Source organism: Hyla sarda, chromosome 2, assembly GCF_029499605.1.
Source record: "Hyla sarda isolate aHylSar1 chromosome 2, aHylSar1.hap1, whole genome shotgun sequence".
NCBI classification, from domain to species: domain Eukaryota; kingdom Metazoa; phylum Chordata; class Amphibia; order Anura; family Hylidae; genus Hyla; species Hyla sarda.
Window position 1 is genome coordinate 90,166,777 of NC_079190.1, and position 21,164 is coordinate 90,187,940.

General features: G+C 42.6%; 1 long non-coding RNA gene across 1 annotated transcript in view; it reads right to left on the minus strand.

The window, feature by feature from the left end:
• LOC130357653 (uncharacterized) overlaps positions 1–17,700 on the minus strand; it is a 56,309-nt gene extending 38,609 nt beyond the window's left edge. Inside the window, exon 1 of the long non-coding RNA XR_008889210.1 lies at positions 17,599–17,700. This is a non-coding gene — a long non-coding RNA (uncharacterized LOC130357653). The remainder of the gene's footprint in view (positions 1–17,598) is intronic.
• Positions 17,701–21,164: the final 3,464 nt, after the last annotated feature.

Genomic DNA, 21,164 nt, shown 5'->3' on the forward strand with positions numbered 1-21,164 from the left:
TAGATAAACGTGACATAGGTTACCTTACTGAATACGTGTATACACTTAGGCTTACAGGAGCGCCTTCTGGCCAGGAAGAGCATCCTGAACATGTAGAAAGAAAAATAACAAGTTAGTGTACAAACAGTGATATGGAACTGAATAATGACAAATTACAGTCCCTAAAGCTTTGTGTCTAGTTACTTGAAGTGTGAGATATTTATTTTGTGTACTGAAATTAGTGTGAGGTAAGTACACTAGAGAAGTGCACTATGCACTATGTGTACATGAAATTATTTGGAAGTCAGTCTTGGTATCTGAGAGGTAGATTTCCCTAAGTAGGTGTTAGCGATGGGTGACATGAATGTTACTCTCAGTGGAGCTGAGAGAGCCACCTGAATACAGCTACTACAACACCCTTAACATTTTGTGTACACGTGTAGAGTTGAAATCCCTGTACAATAACCATTTACATTAGTTTAACCTTTAAACACACACTTGGAGGACACAAAAATTGACAGGTGCATTCACCTGATAGAAGTGCAAATTATCCACGCAGGGACACACTATATTAATTTATAGACAGATATGTATGTACATGTAAACAAGCACACAAGGATCAACAGTCCACCTGTGCTAGGAGTCCACAAAACACGGCTATTACCACTTAAGAATCTCCTAAGGATCTGGAGTCTCTTGGCCGTAGGCATAATCCTGCTAGGCACCTTCTTCAACGTTGCATTAGTCTATAAAGACAGAGATGGAAAAAAAAACATTAAGGCCCCTCCTGACACTCCCTCCTCTCTTGGTGGCAGTCTTGTGCCTCTGGGGCTGAGGATGAGACGAGGACGCCTTGACGGGGTTGATGGTGGTGTCCCAAGCAACATTGGTCAGGGTAGACTGAGACACCGTGGGGTTTACGTTTACCATGAAATTAATGGCCGCTGTTTTTGTTGGTGCCGGTTGGTCCGGCCAAACCTCCTCAGTAGGAGTAGGCTGCAGCACTTTTGTAGGTGCCTGGTGGGTAGGCCAAACCTCCGGGCACGGAGTAGGCCTAGGCACAGTGGTTGGTGCCCGCAGTTTAGGCCAAACCTCCTCAGTAGGAGTAGGCCTGGGCACATTTGCAGATCTGGAGACATTTGGTCGTTGTGGGAGAAAGTCTCTTTCGTTGGAGGCAATAGGGATGGACCTCTTCGGCTTCAGTCCATGCGGGTCCGCCTCCCAGTCATCGGAGGAGAAATACTTGAAGGGGATCTGCATGGGGTTCTTTGGCCTCGTGACCGCTGCAGGCCACTCACCCCTTAGACTCTGGACTGGTGTATATTCCACTATTTCTCCAACTTCCAGGGAGTGGTATTTTTTGTGAAGATACTCCCTTTGGACGGCCCTTCTGCTCACCAGGATGGTAATCCCTGTCCAGCAAACAAGGAGAGTACCATATCCCCTGGCCTTATCGAATTTGGCCACTGTAGCGCGGCGGTGCTCTAACGGTGTTTCCCCTTCTCGGGGGTGGTCCCACATGCGGATGTAGAGGCCTCCAGATCTTTGGTATTTTGCTGCTGGCGGACCCTTTCTTCATAGGGGAGATGAACAGACTTAGGAGCATAAAGTTCCCTATGTCGAGCTTTAAGCTGTTCCATAAGCTTAGCCATTTTGGCCTTCCTGCAGGCCCTCTCCTTCTGTGGAGTGGCTTCCCGGGCTCAGGGAGGACAGTCTCGTGCATAAACTGGATGAGTTCATCCCCAAACACCCACTTAGGCAGAGGGGGCGAGCGCGGCCGTGCACTCGGCAGGGTTAATTGGGACAGGGGTACTTCTGGCTCTAGGCTGGAGGAGGATGAAAATGTGGCTTCCGCCGGGGTACTCATGGAAGACTCCTCCGTCGGGATCAAAGCCCAGGATCCCCATGTCCGGTGGTGAGGGGACAGTCTCACCGGTGATGGCACTCTTGATGTCCCTGTCGTCATCATCTGGCAATGGGGGTAGGTCACAGGTCCCCTACGTGTTCAGCGATAACTGCTGCAGACGGTTGGCAAGTTCTTGGAATAGTTGGGCTGCGACCACCACAACTTTCTGTTGCTCCGGCGCCATCTTTGAACTCTCACCACGTGGAACGCTGCTCTCCGCCATGTCTGTACTCTCCTCTTGCTCGTGCAGACTGAAGAGGTCGCTGTGCAGTGCTCCTTTTATCTTGGGCTTCTCCAAAATGGCTGCCGACTGGAAGGACATCATCAGTGCAGCCCCGACTTCCATTCCCCCGGCAAACAACAGCAGTGACTTTAAGTTCCCTTTTGGCTGCTTTCTTTGTGCGCTTTTCTGGTAGCAGGTTTATCCTCACAGTACTGTATGGACCAGAGAATCATAACATGGCTTCACCCCATACTTTACATATTTTCGCAGCAGATAAATTGGGTAAAGGGGTATTGTTTAGGTCCAGCAGTCACGTAGGATAAACGGAATTTGGATTGAGTAGACTCACGGTTTAGTAAGGCTCTGGACTGGTAGGCTTCAGGCCTAATTTGTCTTGTAGGTAAGAAATGAGCTCTGCTCGCTGTCATATCACAAGGGAAAGAGACAGACAAGAGCACGAGGATTGGATAACAGCACCCTTATTTCTAAAGGGGCAGGCTTCAAGCTTATGGTTCCCCCCAGACCTATCAGTCTTAATACAAAGCATTGTGGTACATCCCGTGACATGAGCACATGACTTGGAAGTTCCTTAACCTTAGCAGAACAACATAATTATTAATCATGTGACCTAGGGTCCTTGAAGCAACATTTACACTATACAATATATAAAATATTTACATAAAATTAAAGAAGGAAGAGGCGACTAGGGGTTATCCCACTAAGAGCATCCTATCAGTACGGAGGAACTCTGATTTTGGGGACTTATTACACAAGGTACAGTACATGTACAGTACCGGGACACCACATAGGTATAAATATATGTTTATTAATGCGCTGCAGGGGTATATATATATATATATATATGCGCTGGCGTGGGGTATATATGTATAAATGCGCTGGCGGGGGTCATATGTTTACTAATGCGCTGTGGAGGTATATATTTATATTTGTACAGCAACAGAAGAATGCAGCAGCACACTGCCAGCACAAGGATATAGGTGAAACATGAAAATGCAGTTAAAACATGGAGAGCTATACAGCAATGGTGTAATAGATGCAAATGTGAAACTATGAAATAGTGAGGCACTTAGCTCCCAAATTTGTCTCCGCCGGCGGTCAAATAGCTTGGACCGTCCCACCGCGATTAGGTAGCCTCCTTGGGACGGACCCTACACTGTGTATATGCCTCTGTGTGAACAGTTCAGTAAGCATGGCAGGATCTGGAACATCCAAGACACCTTATATACACACCTGATAGAGGTGGGTGGGGTGCAAGGCCAACATGGAGGTAGCCACTCCCCCGTATGTGCAATACAGACAAAAAATAAGTCAGCCAGCACTTTAGTTGATATCAAACTATTATATGGACCTGGCCTACAGGTGCACGCTACTAGGCTAGATATACAGCAACAGAAGAATGCAGCAGCACACTGCCAGCACAAGGATATAGGTGAAACATGAAAATGCAGTTAAAACATGGAGAGCTATACAGCTATGGTGTAATAGATGCAAATGTGAAACTATGAAATAGTGAGGCACTTAGCTCGCAAATTTGTCTCCGCCGGCGGTCAAATAGTGTAGGGTCCGTCCCAAGGAGGCTACCTTATCGCGGTGGGACGGTCCAAGCTATTTGACCGCCGGCGGAGACAAATTTGCGAGCTAAGTGCCTCACCATTTCATAGTTTCACATTTGCATCTATTACACCATAGCTGTATAGCTCTCCATGTTTTAACTGCATTTTCATGTTTCACCTATATCCTTGTGCTGGCAGTGTGCTGCTGCATTCTTCTGTTGCTGTATATCTAGCCTAGTAGCGTGCACCTGTAGGCCAGGTCCATATAATAGTTTGGTATCAACTAAAGTGCTGGATGACTTATTCTTTGTCTGTATTGCACATACGGGGGAGTGGCTACCTCCATGTTGGCCTTGCACCCCACCCACCTCTATCAGGTGTGTATATAAAGTGTCTTGGATGTTCCAGATCCTGCCATGCTTCCTGAACTGTTCACACAGAGGCATATACACAGTGCAGGGTCCGTCCCAAGGAGGCTACCTTATCGCGGTGGGACGGTCCAAGCTATTTGACCGCCGGCGGAGACAAATTTGCGAGCTAAGTGCCTCACTATTTCATAGTTTCACATTTGCATCTATTACTCCATAGCTGTATAGCTCTCCATGTTTTAACTGCATTTTCATGTTTCACCTATATCCTTGTGCTGGCAGTGTGCTGCTGCATTCTTCTGTTGCTGTATATCTAGCCTAGTAGCGTGCACCTGTAGGCCAGGTCCATATAATAGTTTGGTATCAACTAAAGTGCTGGCTGACTTATTCTTTGTTTGTATTTATATATATATATATATATATATATATATATATATATATAAATGTGCTGGCGGGGGTATATATGTATAAATGCGCTGGCGGGGGTCATATGTTTATTAATGCGCTGCGGGGATATACATATATAAATGCGCTGGCGGGGGTCATATCTTTATTAATGCGTTGTGGGGGGCATATTATAAATGCGCTGGGGGGCTAGATATATAGGCTATATGTCTCCCCCCCCCCCTGCAGCGCTATATATCTTGCCCCCCACAGCGCTTTTAATATACATATGGCCCCCGCTGCCACTCCCAATGTCCATTTTAAAAACCCTGCGGAGAGCCCGAAATGGCTCCTCAGTACCGGCCATTCAGGGCTCCCCACGGGGGATTTAAAAATGAAAGTTAAAACACATGATACATTGCAGGGTTGCAGACCATGCCGCCTGCTCCCCTGCTTAATAACTTCTGATTGCATGGGTCTCAGAAGTGAGACCCGGTGCTATCAATTCCTCAGCCCCTGTACTGCAACCCTCATCATGGAAGAGACTCTGTTCCATGATGAGGGTAGTAGTACAAACACTAATGTAGCCTCCCCAGCCACCAGCAAACTCCCGCAGCCAGGGAATAGTGTTGAGCGGCATAGGCCATATTCGAATTCGCGAATATTCGCGAATATATGGACGAATATTCGTCATATATTCGCGAATATTCGCATATTCGTTATATTCTCGTTTTGTTTTCGCATATGCGAAAATTCACGTATGCGAAAATTAACATATGTGAATATTAACATATACAAAATTAGCATACGCAAAAATTCGCATATGCGGAAATTAGCATAGGCTAATTTTCGCATATGCGAATTTTCGCACGCCAGTCTCACACAGTAGTATTAGAGCCTTCTTTACACCACACAAGCTGGAAGCAGAGAGGGATGATCACTGTGATGTGTACTGTGAAAAAAAAAAAAAAAAGAATATTCGTAATTACGAATATATAGCGCTATATTCGCGAAATTCGCGAATTCGCGAATATGCGATATTCGCGAATAATATTCGAATTGCGAATATTCGTGAGCAACACTACCAGGTAATTACTACTCCCATCATGGAAACAAGTCTGTTCCATGATGGGAGTAGTAGTAGTCCTGGCTGTGGGAGTCTGCAGGCAGAGGTGTTAAAACAGCCGTTCATGACAGATGTTATAATGGGTCTTAATGGATGAATATGCACGTTATTTTGACAGACATTCTTCAGCCGTTAGCGCCCGTTATTTCATCAGTTATAATACAGGGTGGGCCATTTATATGGATACACCTTAATAAAATGGGAATGGTTGGTCGTATTAACTTCCTGTTTGTGGCACATTAGTATATGTGAGGGGGAAACTTTTCAAGATGGGGGGTGACCATGGTGGCCATTTTGAAGTTGGCCATTTTGAATCCAACTTTTGTTTTTTCAATTGGAAGAGGGTCATGTGACACATCAAACTTAATGGGAATTTCACAAGAAAAACAATGATGTGCTTGGTTTTATCCAGTGGCCTTGAGGTTTCCATTGATGAAAAATGACCCCACTATCTTTGTACCCCATATACCACACCATACCATCAATATTTGTGTTCCAACAGTCTTGGAGGGATCTATCCAATGTGGGTTAGTGTCAGACCAATAGCGGTGGTTTTGTTTGTTAACTTCACCATTAACATTAAAGTTTGCCTCATCACTGAACAAAATCTTCTGCCTAAACTGAGGGTCCTGTTCCAATTTTTGTTTTGCCCATTCTGCAGCACCTGAAACTACGGATACTGGAAGCCTGTGCTAGCATTTCTCCTGCAGTGTATATAGTAGTATATAGCAGTGTATACGGATACTGGAAGTCTGTACTAGCATTTCTCCTGCGGTGTTGCTATCAGTGTGTGAAGAGTGGGAGAAGAGGGTTGCATTGATAATCCAACACAATGGGCAGCACATTGAACACATTTTATAAGTGGTCAGAAACTTGTAAATAACTCATGAAAGAATAAAGTTACGTCAAAACCAAGCACATCATTGTTTTTCTTGTGAAATTCCCAATAAGTTTGATGTGTCACATGACCCTCTTCCTATTAAGAAAAATGTGGATTCAAAATGGCCGACCTCAAAATGGCCGCCATGGTCACCACCCATCTTGAAGTTTCCCCCTCACATATACTAATGTGTCACAAACAGGAAGTTAATATCACCAACCATTCCCATTTTATTAAGGTGTATCCATATAAATGGCCCACCCTGTCCATCCGTTTTTACACAGAAAACAGATATTTTATAACGGATGAATGCTCATAGTGTGAAAGGAGCCTAAAATGTAACTTTTATAGATATTTTTGTTTACTAAACAGACTGAATTATGAACAATTTGGGATATAGATAAATAACTTATTTGGGGTACATAAGTTAGTAAAGGTATTTGGCCTGATGGTCATTTGTTGCAATAGTATGTGATACCTTTCTATGTACTCTGTGCTCTCTTGCTGTAACTTCACTGTGGTCCTCCTCTTCAGCCATGATCTGTGACATTGCTGTGTCTATTATTATTGTGATGTTACTTTACTTAAAGGGGTACTCCGCTCCTAGACGTCTTGTCACGCCCCCTCCCATAGACTTGCATTGAGGGGGCATGGCCGTGATGTCACGAGTGGGGCATAACCATGACATCACGAGACTCCGCCAGTCATCCGGCATGGAGCGAAGTTCGCTCCGTGCACTGAATGTCTGGGGTGCTGCAATCAAGATCACGGGGGTTCCCAGCGACAGGACCCCCACGATCAAACATCTTATCCCCTATCCTTTGGATAGGAGATAAGATGTCTAGGGGCGGAGTACCCCTTTAAGTCATGTTAATGAAAACAAAACAAATGCGGACACAATATATAATAAATGGACAGTAGGTTGGGGTTCCTTAGTGTAGTGTAGTTTATGACTCTTAGTGTGAAAAAGTTTGGGAACCAGTGACGTAGTGCATGGTAAAATAAAAGGTAACAACGGTAATTTATATTCACTCCATTATTAGTATTTAGTTAATTCAAGTAGCAAGGATTCCACCAGATTGCAGACTGAGTAGAATACACTCTATTATAGAGCTAGAAAACTGAGAATATAGGATCCACATTCCGCAGCACTTCAGTTGCAGTGTAATGTCTTTATGAATGGGCTGTAGAACCGAGGAATCTTATTAAGATCCTTATACCGAGACAAGACACAGGAGGTGGTTATTCAGCAATAGCTCTCAGTGACTTGATGAGATTAGTGGGAATACTCAGGGATGTATCTAGTGGGAAGAGAGGTCCTGGGAAGAGTACTTTCCTTCTGGATATCCTCCAAATGATAGACCTTTCACCCAGTGGAGTCAAACATAAGCATTCCCAAGCACATAAGCACATATAAAGGTTTACTTTCATCTTCTTTAAACATATACACATTCCATTCACACCAACAATGATGCACATGGAAAAATAGCAGCACAGTATATTATGGGATGAAAGAGAAGGACAACATTTAGAATTATACCGTGATGCATCTAGTAAGGATCCATATCATTATATTTACTTTATTAATATTCTGTTAATACATAACTTTTATACTATAACTAACTTTTTTATATTCAACTATGTATCTGATATGAATAAAAATCCCATTAAAATACAACTTTTAAATATAATTAAAGTATAGTGAGGGATAGGTAAAAGGAAGAAAACCAAAAAGTAAAATATTTTACACCTATGGGTTTAACAAATTATGATGCAAAGCTAAATATTGTAGGTGCCCATTACAGGTATACTAGAGGGTTTTATGGCATGTTCACACATGTTTTTCATAACTGCCGAGGACTTAAAAGGAACCTGTCACATTCTGTCTAATCTGCAGGCATCGTGAGATAGAGCAGAAGGAGTGGAGTAGTTTGGTATATACTATTTATGGGAAAAGGTTTATGAATTTATTCATTAAAAAATTTCAGCTCATTCTGGAATAAGTAGTCATGAGATCCTACTCAGTGATAGACAGCTATTTGTGTATAAGTGTGTGTGGTGGCCCAGAACTGTACCAGCTGCTATGCCTAACATAGTAGGGTGACTGAAGTAAAAATAAGGTTTACTGGACAGTGAAATGTGTTTTTAACCCCTTAAGGACCCAGCCCATTTTCACCTTAAGGACCCGGCCATTTTTTGCACATTTGACCACTGTCACTTTAAACATTAATAACTCTGGGTTGCTTTTACCTTTCATTCCGATTCCGAGACTGTTTTTTCGGGACATATTCTACTTTATGTTAGGGGTAAATACTTGAATAATTTCTTGGTGAAAAATTCAAAAAAAAATTGAAAAAATTGAAAATTTTGCATTTTTCTAACCTTGAAGCTCTCTGCTTGTAAGGAAAACATATTCCAAATAAATAATAATTTGATTCACATATACAATTTGTCTACTTTATATTTTCATCATAAAGTTGACAAGTTTTTACTTTTGGACAACATCAGAGGGCTTCAAAGTTCAGCAGCAATTTTCCACAAAATTTTCAAAATTGGAATTTTTCAGGGACCAGTTCAGTTTTGAAGTGGATTTGAAGGGCTTTCTTATTAAAAAATATCCCATAAAGGACCCTATTATAAAAACTGCTCCCCTCAAAGTATTCAAAATGACATTCAGTAAGTGTGTTAACCCTTTAGGTGTTTCACAGGAATAGCAGCAAAGTAAAGGAGAAAATACCCCCCAAAATTTGTAACCCAATTTCTCTCGAAATACCTCATATGTGTATGTCAAGTGTTCTGGGGGGGGGGCAGTAGAGGGCTCAGAGGGGAAGGAGCGACAATGGGATTTTGGATAGTGAATTTTGCTGAAAGGGTTTTTGGGGGGCATGTCACTTTAGCAGAGAACCACACATGGCATACCATTTTGGAAACTACACCCCTCAAGGCACATAACAAGGGGTCTAGTGAGCCTTAACACCCCACAGGTGTTTGACGACCTTTCGTTAAATTCGGATGTGTAAATGAAAAAATAAAAAATTTCACTACAGTGCAGTTTTTTCCCCAAATTTACAATTTTATCAAAGGGTTATGGGAGAAAATGTCCCCCAAAATGTGTAACCCCATCTCTTCTGAGTATATAAATACCCCATGTTAGGACGTAAAATGCTCTGCGGGTGAACTACAATGCTCAGAAGAAAAGGAGTCACATTTAGCTTTTGGAAAGCAAATTTTGCTGAAATGGTTTTTGGGGGGCATGTCTGAGTATTTACACACCACTGGCGTTTCACAGTTCTTTGGAACAGTGGGCTGTGAAAATGAAAAATAAAATTTTTCATTTTCACAGATTACTGTTCCAAAAATCTGTCAGACACCTGTGGGGTGTAAATGCTCACTGCACCCCTTATTACATTACGTGAGGGGTGTAGTTTCCAAAATGGGGTCACATGCGGGGGGGGGGGTTCTAGCACTATGTATTGTAAGCACACATGGCCTTCGATTCCGGACAAATTTTCTATTCAAAATCCCAATGTCGCTCCTTCTCTTCTGAGCATTGTAGTTCGCCCGCAGAGCACTTTACATCCACATATGGGGTATGTTCTTACTCAGAAGAAATGGGGTTACAAATTTTAGGGGGCTTTTTTCCTATTTTCCCTTGTGAAAATGAAAAATTTTGGGTAACACCAGCATTTTAGTGAAATTTTTTTTTTTTCATTTTCACATCCAACTTTAATGAAAATTTGTCAAACACCTGTGGGGTGTTAAGGCTCACTATACCCCTTGTTAGGGTGCGTTCACACTGAGCAAATTAAGAGGAATTCACGCTGAAAAATTTACATGGCAAAAATAATTTTTATTTTCTCGCGAAATTCGCACACAATTTGCACAGAATTCACACTGAATTGCGCACAGAAATGGGGTAGAAAGAAGTGAAGGGTTTTTCAGACATTTTCGTGCAAATTCCGAGCAAAAACGATACGGGCGGAATTTTTTTTTACCATTGACTTCTATTTATTTCTGCTAGCGGATTCCGCTTGAAGAATGAACATGCTCTTTCTTCAAGTGGAACGGAATTCAGCTTCGGAATTCCGCTAGCAGAATTTACACAGTGTGAACAGGACAGCGGAAAAAACATTAAAGTCAATGTGCAGAGGAGATGTGAATTAATTTGGAGCGGAGAATTCAAGAGGAATTACTTGAGTAAATTCCTCTTGAATTTCTCACTGTGAACGCACCATTCCATGAGGGGTGTAGTTTCCAAAATGGGGTCACATGTGGGTATTTAATTTTTTGCGTTTATGTCAGAACCACTGTAAAATTAGCCACCCCTGTGCAAATCATCAATTTAGGCCTCAAATGTACATAGTGCGCTCTCACTCCTGAGCCTTGTGCGTCCGCAGAACATTTTATGTCCACATATGGGGTATTTCCATACTCAGGAGAAATTGTGTTACAAATTTTGGGGGTCTTTTTTTTGCTTTTACACTGAGGACAAACAGGGATCTGTGCACTGAGGACAAGCAGGGCTCTATACACTGAGGACAAGCAGGGCTCTATACACTGAGGACAAGCAGGGGTCTGTACACTGAGGACAAGCAGGGCTCTGTGCAGTGAGGACAAGCAGGGCTCTGTGCACTGAAAACAAGCAGGGCTCTGTGCACACTGAGGACAAGCAGGGCTCTGTGCACACTGAGGACAAGCAGGGCTCTGTGCACACTGAGGACAAGCAGGGCTCTGTGCAGTGAGGACAAGCAGGGCTCTGTGCAGTGAGGACAAGCAGGGCTCTGTACACTGAGGTCAAGCAGGGCTCTGTGCACTGAGGTCAAGCAGGGCTCTGTGCACTGAGGACAAGCAGGGCTCTGTGCAATGAGGATAAGCATGGCTCTTTACACCGAGGACAAGCAGGGCTCTGTACACTGAGGACAAGCAGGTGTGATAGCCTGGAGGATGTAGGGTATGGGGAGTGTGCGGTAATTAAAGGATGCTTGTTAACCCTTGCTATTCATGATGCCAGGGTGAGGGCTCCTCAGTAATGCTTGTCCTACCGCCACCCTTCCCAAGAGCGATAGGGAGGTAGATAATAATAGAATGTCCACAACCGGAGAGTTTTCTGAAACAGGTATAACTTTTACTGAAGTTTTTCTGCAAGCCTCATAAACTGAACAGTCTCTATGCATACAACTGCTTTCTTTGGAGATTGACAAAGGTTGGGACTTAAGCAAGTTAGAGTCTTTAAGTATTAGGCGCAGTGCCACTGGATTTTTGGGATTTAGTTTCGGTCCAGTAGTCATGCTAGCTTTAGTGTGGGGTAGATTAGAACTCACGGTTTTAGTTCTGCTGAGGCCGGTAGGTTTTCCAGGCCTAGCGTGTCTTTGAAAGTTGCGCATATCCATCCTGCTAGTCCAGCATCCACGAGAGCAGCAACCCAAGAAAGCGATAATTGGCTACAGCTCCCTTATATGTGCAGGGGCTGGACTAGTGCGAATTGGTCCATTACTGATGTCAATCACCATTACAAAGATTTGCGGGTAACACGTGACCCAAGGACCTCCTAAGATCCTCCAACATACCATAGAGGATATTAACATGGTCACATGACCGAAGGTCCTGCGACGCTAAACAAGGTAAGTACTATGCATTATCCTAGATATATACTATTATTGCATATATACAGTTATCAGCATTCAAGAATTAGACTTAAGGAGAGGCGACTGGGGCTGTCCCACCTGAGGGACCCTACCTGAGCATAGTTACTCTGACTTTGGGGAACTCTATACTAGGTACGGTATGTATTACGGTACCGGGCCACCACACAGGGCTCTGTACTCTGAGGGCAAGCAGGGCTCTGTGCAGTCCTATTTACCATTTTTCAAGAAACTATGGGTTGTGCGACTTAGCCATGTGACATATCAGGAATTACTATTCTTATCAGACCAAGCCACTCTTACAACATCCCTCTGATCCACCACATATGTATACAGAAAAGGTTGTCATTCACTGAGTCATCCTGTTATCTTGTTATCCTGGAACTTTTCCAATAAAACTATAAAACAATCTGCCAAGCTTTCTTCTCTGTAACATGATGCCTGTGGATTGGGCAGAAATTGCATAGTGACAGGATTTACTTTAAAGGGGTTGCCCAGGATTAAAAAAAAAACAAAAAAAACAGCACCACTCCTGTCCACAGGTTGTTACTGGTATTGCAGCTCAGCTCCATTGAAGTGAATTGGACTGAGCTGTAGTAGTACACACAAGCTGTTGACAAGGTGCTGTTTTAACAAAACTTAAAACAGTTTTTTTCGGATCCTAGACAACCCCTATAAATATAGGAAGCTATATATATGCACAGTTATCTCTTTATTTAATCTTGTCCAGATGCCTCCAATATTAGATGCCCCATTTTACCTCTATAAATGGGTCTCCCAGAGGTTCATTCTATGGTCCAGATTTACCAATATGACTGAGACTAGCCCATAGCAAACCAATCAGAGCTCAGCTTTGATATTCCCAGAGCTCATTAAGATAAACAATTTGAGCTGTGATTGGTTATTATGGGCAAATCAGACAGTTTGTGTTTCAGACATACAAGCCCGTCGCTACAGGACAGGCAAACCAAGCAATTGCTTGGGGCCCCAAGCTGGCTGGGGGTCCCCGAGCACAGCCAGTGCTTGCCCGTCCTGAAGCAATCAACAATCCTGCTCTTGGAGTTTGAGCTCTGGGCCCCAGGCACCCAGTCAAACAAGAGGGCCCCCGAATGTCTGACATTTTTTTAAATAAACTAATTTGCAGCTTTGGAGTTCTTCTCACCTCACCACAATCACTCTCTCCCCACCCCCCGCTGCACTTGGTATCTTCCCTCAGCCCGCACTCTTCTCTCAGCCTTCAGCCGTCTGAGCAGGAGGAGGGGGAGGGGGGAGGAGAGAGCACAGAGCTGTGAGGAAAGGAGACCGCAGAGGCTGTACAACATGGGGCCTGACTACAGTTAGTGTCCCTGCATTTATATAAATATAAGTGTATAAGCATGTGTGTGTGGATATATATATATATATATATATATATATATATATATATATATATGTGTGTGTGTGTGTGTATGTCTATGTACTGTGCCTGTGTGTGTGTTACTTCTGTAGTTGTTGCAAAACTACAAATCCCAGCATGCCCAGACAGCCAAAGTCTGGGCATGCTGGGAATTGTAGTTTTGCAACCTCTGTAGGCATCCTGGTTGGGAAACACTGATCTATTCTATCTGTGTGCGTATGAAGCATGTATAGTATGTAATGTGTACAGTGTGTGTGTGTGTGTGTATGATGCATGTACTGTACAGTATGTAATGTGTACAGTATGTGTGTATATGATGCATGTACAGTATGTAATGTGTACAGTATGTGTGCGTATATGATGCATGTACAGTATGTAATGTGTACAGTATGTGTGTGTATGATGCATGTACAGTATGTAATGTGTACAGTATGTGTGTGTATAATGCATGTATAGTATGTAATGTGTACAGTGTGTGTGTATGATGCATGTACAGTTTGTAATGTGTACAGTGTGTGTATGATACATGTACAGTATGTAATGTGTACAGTATGTGTGTGTATGATGCATGTACAGTATGTAATGTGTACAGTGTGTTGTGTGTGTATGATGCATGCATGTACAGTATGTAATGTGTAAAGTATGTTGTGTGTGTGCATGATGCATGTACAGTATTCTGCGCAGATTTGATGCGCAGGATTTTCTGCTGCAGATCTCAATGTAAACTGAATAACTGGACACAGCTTGAAATCCTGTGCATCAAATCTGCACAGAATACTGTACGTGTGAATAGACCCTTAGGGTGCATTCATACGGGCATATATGTCAGCGGGTCCGCAACTGCGATGTGCGAGTTACCCTGCAGTGTACACGCACACATCGCGGCCGCTCTCTGTGTAGCTTAGGGAGCCGGGGGAGCGGCCGCGATGTGCGGGATGTGCAGATACACTGCGACTCGCACTTCACAGTGTGTCTGCTGGTAGTGGCGGATTGCCGCTATTAGCAGGCACAAAGAGGGCAACCCTTTAGGGGCCTTTGTCAGCGGATCCGCTGACAAATACGCCCGTGTGAATGCACCCTTATAGTGCGTTCACACGTGCATATTTTCTGCTGCAGATTTGCTTCAGAAGATTTTGTTGCCCATTGAAGTCAATGGGCAGCAAAATCTGCAGCAGCAAATCTGCAGCAGATCTACAGCAAAAATACACACATACGCACAGAGTACGTTCAGAGGGGCGGATTCACATCGTAATTTATGCTGTGGATCCGCCGATGATGGACTCCTAGTTGGTGCCTCAGATGTGCCGCTACGAGTGTGATGCGCGAGTTGCAGCGCGTATGCGCAGTATACTCTCACATGTTGTGGCTGCTTACTGCCTATCTCAGGGAGCAGAGGGAGCGGCCGCGATGTGTGTGAGTACACTGCGCATGCACGCGGCGACTTGCACATCGCAGCAGTGTGTCTGCTCGTAGTGCCTTATTGCCGCTCCGAGCAGGCACATCTGAGGCACCAACTAGGGGGTCCATCGTCGGCGGATCCGCAGATAAAAATACGCTGTGGATCTGCCGGTCTGAACATACCCTTAGGGTGTGTTCACACGTACAGTATCCTGCGCAGGAGTTGATGCGCAGGATTTTCTGCTGCAGATTTCAATGTAAACTAAATGACTGAACACAGCTTCTAATCTGTGCAGGATACTGTATGTGTGAATGCACCCCTAGGGTTAGTTCACACGTACAGGATCTGCTGCAGATTTTTGCTGCAGATTTTGAGTAGCTGATTTTGCTTCCCATTGAAGTTAATGAGTAGCAAAATCAGCCGCACAAAATATGCAGCAGATCCTGTAGGTGTGAACTAACCCTACGGTTGCATTCACACGTACAGTATCCTGCATATATTTGATGTGCAGAATTTGAAGCTGCAGATTTGAAGCTGTGTTTAGTCAATTAGTACAGGTTACAGCCTACAGCAAACCCCTTGGATCATACCAACAAGACAAATCGTTCATAGCGTCACATTCATTGAGGTCTCTAAGTCTGGTCCAGAATAGTATCTTCAGAGTTATCATTCAATTCATCCAATACATTTGGGAAAGGGGATCTGGGGTTATCCAACAAGTGAAGAATGGCATATTGATGCTTGCTTACATCAACTATAAAACAATGTATATGCTCTATAATCCTAAAGCAGTGTTTTAAAAACAGTGCGTCTCCAGCTGTTGCAAAACTACAACTCCCAGAATGCCCAGACAGACTTTGTCTGTCTGGGCATGCTGGGAGTTGTACTTTTGCAACAGCTGGAGGCACACTGTTTAAAAAACACTGTCCTAAAGAATTAGTATGTGGCAACCCTCGTGCATCTGTCATTGCATTATATTGTGGTCTGTACAGAGATGTTTCTATAATCTAGATGGGAAAATAAATAAATATGTATAATCCAGCTCTTGTGCAAATAAAATCCAAGATTTATTCCAATAAGACAACACAGGAAGTTACGCGTTTCAAGCCCAGAAAGCACTCTTGGTCTTGGTATGACTAAGAGCGATTTCTGCGCTTGAAACGCGTAACTTCCTGTGTTGTCTTATTGGAATAAATCTTGGATTTTATTTGCACAAGAGCTGGATTCTATATATTTATTTGTTTTCCTGTTTACCGGTGTCGTCCGGCACCTGGATCCGTGCTCCATCTGTCCAGGGCAGGGTGAGCTGGTCTTCTCCTTTCCATTTATAATCTAGGTGGTCTAATGAAGTTTTGCAACAGCTGGAGGCACACTGTTTGGAAAACGCAGTCCTAAAGAATTAGGATGTGACAACCCTGTGTATCTGTCATTATATTATGATTTAGCTGGTATGATGAAAGTCCACCTATCGATGTGAGGACCTTTCATTTATAAGGAACATCTAAAGAAGTAACAGTAAATTTGGGTACATTTGTTGCAATATTTTGGCACAGTACAATTTTTGTGACTGTTTATGCCACTTTTCATTTACATGCTTTTTTTTTTTTTTAAGTTGACTTTTTGCAGTGATCAGGGATTTATGAAACTGTGACTTTTGAAAAAGTCGCATAGGACCCAAAAGGGCGCAAATCACCAAAAAAAAAAAAAAAATAGCATACAAACAAACTGTGGACGGACAGCATTATTAAAAAGTTGCATAATTGTTTCACGAGTTAAAAAGGTTGCAAAAAAAGTCACATAAAAACACCATACAAAGTGGAGTACTGATGTCATAATTGTGATCAGCACCAGATTTATCACTTGCCCTGCACCATGTAATGAATTTTGTGCAGGTACGCAGTTTCCGCCACATAAATTAAAGGGGTTATTCAGGAAAAAAAAAAATTTTTTATACATCAACTGGCTCCAGAAAGTTAAACAGATTTGTAAATGACTTCTATTAAAAAATCTTAATCCTTTCTGTACTTATGAGCTGCTGAAGTTGAGTTGTTCTTTTCTGTCTAAGTTCTCTCTAATGACACCTGTCCAGTTTAGAAGCAAATCCCCATAGCAAATCTCTTCTAATCTGTGCAGTTCCCGAGACAAGCAGAGAGGTCAGCAGAGAGAACTGTTGCCAGACAAAAAAAACAACAACTCAACTTCAGCAGCTGATAATTATTGAAAGGATTAAGATTTTTTAGTAGAAGTAATTTACAAATATGTTTAACTTTCTGGAGCCAATTGATATATATATATATATATATATATATATATATATATATAAGTTTTTTCCTGGAGTACCCCTTTAAAGGAGTAAAACCATGTTCACCTACTCCACTTTTCATGAATACCCCCATAATACACCTCTTTAATCTCATATACTCCATATTAGTAAACCAGTGTTTCCCAACCAGCGTGCCTCCAGCTGTTGCAAAACTACAACTCCCAGCATGCCCGGACAGCCTTCGGCTGTCCGGGCATGCTGGGAGTTGTAATTTTGAACAGCTGGAGGCACGCTGGTTGGGAAACACTGTAGTATACAGTGGATATGATAACTTGTCACCACAAATACTTAAAAGAAACTTCTACTACACATTTGCTTGTAACTCCTGCTACACGTTACAAGGCAATACAGGTAAAATTACTTAAAGGTAAGATAATGCAAAGAAAAGCAGGACTTACTCCAGGGTGTTTCTTCACCTGCTTTGAGAATGATGAAAACCTCCACCACATTGTGTCCAGTAGGTCCTTCTCTGCCGACTACTAAGAAGCAACAGGTCTCCAGCATGTGTCTTTGCTCCAGAGTCCTATTTAAGGAGGGGGGTGACAATTGAGGGTGGGTGTATACTGTATATCTGCAGCCTGCCTCTCCTACACTTCTTAACATGATTTTGTGTAATGAGGCTGTAGGGGACGTAATTGAATTATTTCTCTCATTTCCAGTGAAGCCCATAGAGTGCATTGCCCCTGGTCCTGCTCGAATTGATCTCTTCTTTTTTTTTTAGGGACCATTATTTTTTTCTGAACAATTTGTTGAAATGACTGATGTAGTAAATTACATTACCTCTATTCGCAGGGTGGGTACTTGGGCCACTTCAATGATTAAGACAATTAGCAATGGGAAAAATAGAGGAGATGAATGAGACTGTGGCGCTCGATTCATCATCCCTAATCACGAGAGTTGTAATATGGCAGAGGCGCGGACGAAACTGCGAGATGTTGGTGACTGGGAAGATTATGATAGACAGCCCCTTATCTGTTATTGAAATACCTGGGAGCTGGAATTATGAGGTACTAACTCTTAGTTCTTGGAGCTAACTTGTGTTCTCGATCTACCAAAGTAACACTTTGTTCTATTAAAGTGTACCTGTCGTCAACAAAAACTTTTGATATAATGTAGATAATACTGTAATATGTATATTTGTAATATACGTTGGTTAAAAATTGTGTATATTTTTGGGTGAAAAAATCCTTTCCCTGCAGCTATTGTCTATGTGTCTCTATGAGGAGTCCAAAAACAGGAAGTGAGGGTAGGACAAGCAGGGCTCTGTGCAGACTCCTGGCTTGTCAATCATCCTGATGTATGAGCCGGGAACATGTTATAGAGCCTCAGTGCTCACTGTCCTGCTTTTTCTTAGTGTACAGAGCTCTACTTGTCCACCCTCACTTCCTGTATTTGGTCTCCTCATGGAGACACACATGCAATAGCTGCAGGGACATAAATATACACATTTTTTAACCAATGTATATTACAAATATACATATAATGGTATTATCTACATTATATAAAAAGTTTTTGTTGAGGACAGGTACACTTTAAAACATTGCATTTTATGATCCTCACATCTGCATCCTATAAGCCCTGGATTTGGTTAAGGAAGCAGCTTTGTCAGTTCTGCTACCTGATTTTGTTGATCTTTTACTAATGAAATCTAGAAATTATTATTTTCAGTTTCCACTACACACTAGAGCAAGGTCGGCTGAACCTGACGATTCTGGTGGGACAGGTCCACTGTATTATACATGTGGGGCTATGCTGACACCTTCCAAGGGCAGATGTTATGGATAGTGACGGGCGGTAGGGGCCATATTCAAATTTGTGATATTTCGCGAATATATGTTCGTGAAATTTGCATATTCGCTGTGTACGTTCTCTTATTTTTTCCATGCAAAAATTTGGAATGAAATTCGCATAGTGCACATGCACAATTATATCTTTGACCTAAAAGAAGGGAGGGATCAGTGTCCTCTCCTGAAAGTGCTGATATTCGCGAATATTTGCATAATGACGAATATTTGTATATTTATGAATATTTGCATATTCGCAAATATTCGCAGACATTTTTTTATATTCATCATTACGAATATATATCCATATTCTAAATATTCGTGAAATTGCGAAGTGCCAATATTCGCGGTAAAAATTTGCATTTTTAATATTCACGCTCAACACTAGTTAGGGAAATGATGGATCAGACATATTGGATTGCAAATTGATCCTTTGTTCTCAAGCTGTTTGGCAGCAGCTTCTTCCACTTTCCCTATTAAACTAAACATCAAGCAATAATTTCATCAGAATGTTAAAAAGGTACTGTAGCGAAAGGTAACTTATCCCCTATCCACAGGATAGGGGATACGTGTCAGATCGCGGGGAGTACGACCATTTGTACCCCCTGCAATTTCCTGAACAGGCACGGATTCTCTCAGAGGAACGCATGCTGGGGACTGTACATGCTCCATTCATTCTCTATAGGAGCGTCAAAGAGATACCTTTATTTGTTCTTTATTTCGTAGGATGTCTCGCAATTTTAATAAGTATTATGTGGTTATAGTGGGTATGTGGGGGAAAGAGGAAATCCACTTAAATAGGGTTAATACATTAATCCAGAACTTTTGAATCATACAGAGACAGCATCATAGTTGGAGAAAAGTTCCAGGTTCCTAAGCATAGATCAGAGGGGTTTTTCCGGCATTTAATATTGATGGCCAATCCACATGATAGGTCATCTACATCTGTTCAGCTATTCTGCACAGCCCAGCACATACATAATGAAAGGCCAGAAGACTCAGCACCATTCATGGTGTAGTGAAGGTTCTGGATTACTGCAGAAGTGAATGGTATCTGTACTTCCTTAAAGGGGTACTCCGGCGCTAAGACATCTTATCCCCTATCCAAAGGATAGGGGATAAGATGCCTGAATCGCGGGGGTCGCGCCGCTGGGGAACTACGTAATCTTGCACGCAGCCCCCTGTTACAATCAGTCCCCGGAGCACCTTTGGATAGGAGATAAGATGTCTTAGCGCGGGAGTACCCCTTTAACCCAATGCCACCTCTACACAATTAACTGAGCAAACTGTTTGGTATTTATTGTGTATGTGCCAGAACCGAACTGTCCATTGTATTGTAACTGCACAATGCTAATCAGACATTGATGACCTTAAACAGTGAATAGGCTATTAAATATACTAATAAATAGACTATTACTATATGTTAAAGGCACAGAAGACCCATTTAAGTTTAAAGTGACCAGTCATGCTACCACCACATGACAGGACAGCATAATTGGGCACTAAGAATAGTGTCACGTATGCTCCTCTGGCTGGAATGTGCATGATCCTAAGGGATCAAACATATCTAATATCTCTAATATCCTATCACTACACTGCCAATTTGGCATGTCTACACTCAGCTCCCTTGAGCCCGCTATGCTCCATTGTGCCAGTTACACACCTCTGTGTAACTCTGCACACACTGCTACTACTTATGGTCATGAACCACTGTTGTGTAAAGGGGTACTCACACTTACTTTCACACACCTATTGCAAAAGGCCTCTGTTACGCACACCCCAAAACCAGTCCACATGCCCACACACCAAACACTACCACCCCCTGTCACTATGGCAGACAGGATGCCCTAGTTCACACACAGGTTCTCACACTCTGCACTCACTGGGTGGGCACCGTATCCCCTCTCCTAAATGTCCTCCTTCCTTACAAATACAGATTACACATTTCATAAATCTTGACTCCCATCATACACTAAAGATATTACATAGATAGGGGTCCTTTCATTCATACCATCATGTCATGATGCAGATTTTGACAGGAAATATGAGAAATGTAATATCTAAATATGCTTTGTGGGGTGTTTGCATATTAATGATTTTTCATATGTAGTTTGTTACAGTAGATATTTAATCCCTTCTTTTCCGAGTTAGTTAGCAGTTTACCAACGCAGCCCCATGAT